The following is a 3,733-nucleotide window of genomic DNA, read 5'->3' as shown; positions in this document are numbered from 1 at the left end:
GTCTGCCAACAGACTGCCCTCCAGTATAGCCAGCTGAGAAAAGGTGGCAAGGCTGATGGAACCCGCTTACAACGAAATGTTTCTCTTCAGCAGAGGAGATTTTGCTACCACACGTCAGCAGCTCCTCTCCGTCAGAGTGCTGTTCCTGTGTAGACTAGGAAAAGCCACCACGTTCCCCAGCTTAGAAGAGGCTCTTTTCCTAGTTGGTTTCATCCGTGAGAGAGCCAGAAGGGCTGATCTCCACCAGTCGGGCTGCACAGCCTGAGTCCTTGGGGCAGGGCAGTCCTGAGCCAATGTGCCACCTAAGGAATGCAAGCCAAGTTTCCTTGCCACAGGAAAGCACACCGAGGCCTGGTGTTTTCTCTATGAAATTGACGTGGGCTTGAAGGGTGAGGCCTTTACTACATTGTGGAAAAGCTCGGGGTTACGGCCCTCTTTCTCCCTCTCTCGGTCCCATAACCTGGGCTCAGCCTTGAGGGAATGCAGAGTGGCAGAGACTGCCTCTCTGCCGGACTCAGAAGGCTTCTTCCCTTTAGGGCAATGCCGTTTGTGTCTTACTTCGTGGAGGAGGAATGAGGGCGCCCAGAGATATTCTGACATGAAATACCTAACGACAGAGGATCTGGAGGAGCCGGTTTCTCGGTGGAAGGAGCCCAAAAGCCTGCATTGCTAAGGTCTCTTTGAGAGCTGCCAGACACTCTGCCGTCCTAGGCCTAAGAATTGGACATTGTGACGGCATGGCAACACTTGGAATCCTAGGACCCAGTGGAAGCGCACCTCGCAAACTGGATGGAAGAAGCTTCCAAGCACAGTGTTCTTTCATGTCCCAAAGAGAACGCTAGTGTCTGAGGCTGGTAGCCTTGTTGCTAGAGAGAACTGGCATCCCCGTGGGCCTGTTGGCTACTTTCCTCTTTCCGACCCTCTCAGGAAACTCCTCCAGAAAGCCTTTAGGACCCGCTTAGAGAGAACAGCTGCGAAGTGGATGCACAGAACATTAACCTAGCTCCCAGCCCAGGGTCCCAAACATCCATCTTTCTCTGGAGGGTACGTACCCCACCCACGGATTCAAGCACGGAGTTTGCCTTGTACAACTTACACAGGAAATTGGGAGGAGATGTAGGGCCACTCTACTTGCGATCACACTACGTGGCCCGGAGAAGTTATCAGGCAGCAGAATTCAACCCCCTTCCTCTACACGTGTGTACCCCAAAGAAGCGCTGGACAGTGGGTGTTCTCAGGCCAAGAGCAGTCCTTGTTCTGGGCTGCACCTGCTCTGTGGTTCAAAGTTTCTCTGACTCTGCTCCTTCGGAAGCATTTCAGAGCTGACGCTATCCCTGGGCTGCCAAAGCAAAGAGGACAAGAGGCCTCTCACACTGAAGGCATGGGCTTGTTTCCCCTGAAGAAAGTGTAAGTCGCCCCTCCCAGGCCTGAGGCGTGTAAGAAGACACCATTTGCTCTGCGCAAGGAAAATGCAAGTAGGTGTACTCGATTTGGGCTGCCTGGTGAAACAACCTGCGCTCACCAGCACCCTGAGTACCTTTCCTGCACTTTGATTCCTAGCTGGGTGAACTCGGCCTTCGGAGGCTAGATGGGACCAAACGTGTTCAGCTTGTAGGGAAAGCCTTTGACCAATGGCCAATATGCTTGTGCTTGTGCGAGGGTTAGGCAGGCACTTGCCAACACAGGGTCTTTACCTTACCATAAGCTGTCCCTTTGGGCTGAAGCAGGCGGCGTGTGTGGCTCACAGCCTGGGAAGCAGGGCCTCAGGGGAGTCTGCCAACAGACTGCCCTCCAGTAGAGCCAGCTGAGAAAAGGTGGCAAGGCTGATGGAACCCGCTTACAACGAAATGTTTCTCTTCAGCAGAGGAGGTTTTGCTGCCACACGTCAGCAGCTCCTCTCCCTCAGAGTGCTGTTCCTAGGTAGACTAGGAAAAGCCACCACGTTCCCCAGCTTAGAAGAGGCTCTTCTCCTAGTTGGTTTCATCCGTGAGAGAGCCAGAAGGGCTGATCTCAACCAGTCGGGCTGCACAGCCTGAGTCCTTGGGGCGGGGCAGTCCTGAGCCAATGTGCCACCTAAGGAATGCAAGCCAAGTTTCCTTGCCACAGGAAAGCACACCGAGGCCTGGTGTTTTCTCTATGAAATTGACGTGGGCTTGAAGGGTGAGGCCTTTACTACATTGTGTACAGAGATACTCGATTTGGGCTGCCTGGTGAAACAACCTGCGCTCACCAGCACCCTGAGTACCTTTCCTGCACTTTGATTCCTAGCTAGGTGAACTCGGCCTTCGGAGGCTAGATGGGACCAAAGGTGTTCAGCTTGTACGGAAAGCCTTTGACCAATGGCCAATATGCTTGTGCTTGTGCGAGGGTTAGGCAGGCACTTGCCAACACAGGGTCTTTACCTTACCATAAGCTGTCCCTTTGGGCTGAAGCAGGCGGCGTGTGTGGATCACAGCCTGGGAAGCAGGGCCTCAGGGGAGTCTGCCAACAGACTGCCCTCCAGTAGAGCCAGCTGAGAAAAGGTGGCAAGGCTGATGGAACCCGCTTACAACGAAATGTTTCTCTTCAGCAGAGGAGATTTTGCTACCACACGTCAGCAGCTCCTCTCCGTCAGAGTGCTGTTCCTGTGTAGACTAGGAAAAGCCACCACGTTCCCCAGCTTAGAAGAGGCTCTTCTCCTAGTTGGTTTCATCCGTGAGAGAGCCAGAAGGGCTGATCTCAACCAGTCGGGCTGCACAGCCTGAGTGCTTCGGGTAGAGCAGTCCTGAGCCAATGTGCCACCTAAGGAATGCAAGCCAAGTTTCCTTGCCACAGGAAAGCACACCGAAGCCTGGTGTTTTCTCTATGAAATTGACGTGGGCTTGAAGGGTGAGGCCTTTACTACATTGTGGAAAAGCTCGGGGTTACGGCTCTCTTTCTCCCTCTCTCGGTCCCATAACCTGGGCTCAGCCTTGAGGGAATGCAGAGTGGCAGAGACTGCCTCTCTGCCGGACTCAGAAGGCTTCTTCCCTTTAGGGCAATGCCGTTTGTGTCTTACTTCGTGGAGGAGGAATGAGGGCGCCCAGAGATATTCTGACATGAAATACCTAACGACAGAGGATCTGGAGGAGCCGGTTTCTCGGTGGAAGGAGCCCAAAAGCCTGCATTGCTAAGGTCTCTTTGAGAGCTGCCAGACACTCTGCCGTCCTAGGCCTAAGAATTGGACATTGTGACGGCATGGCAACACTTGGAATCCTAGGACCCAGTGGAAGCGCACCTCGCAAACTGGATGGAAGAAGCTTCCAAGCACAGTGTTCTTTCATGTCCCAAAAAGAACGCTAGTGTCTGAGGCTGGTAGCCTTGTTGCTAGAGAGAACTGGCATCCCCGTGGGCCTGTTGGCTACTTTCCTCTTTCCGACCCTCTCAGGAAACTCCTCCAGAAAGCCTTTAGGACCCGCTTAGAGAGAACAGCTGCGAAGTGGATGCACAGAACATTAACCTAGCTCCCAGCCCAGGGTCCCAAACATCCATCTTTCTCTGGAGGGTACGTACCCCACCCAGGGATTCAAGCACGGAGTTTGCCTTGTACAACTTACACAGGAAATTGGGAGGAGATGTAGGGCCACTCTACTTGCGATCACACTACGTGGCCCGGAGAAGTTATCAGGCAGCAGAATTCAACCCCCTTCCTCTACACGTGTGTACCCCAAAGAAGCGCTGGACAGTGGGTGTTCTCAGGCCAAGAGCAGTCCTT

Source organism: Eubalaena glacialis, chromosome 18 (genome assembly GCF_028564815.1).
Source record: "Eubalaena glacialis isolate mEubGla1 chromosome 18, mEubGla1.1.hap2.+ XY, whole genome shotgun sequence".
Classification (NCBI taxonomy): domain Eukaryota; kingdom Metazoa; phylum Chordata; class Mammalia; order Artiodactyla; family Balaenidae; genus Eubalaena; species Eubalaena glacialis.
Note: the sequence above shows the minus strand (reverse complement) of the source record.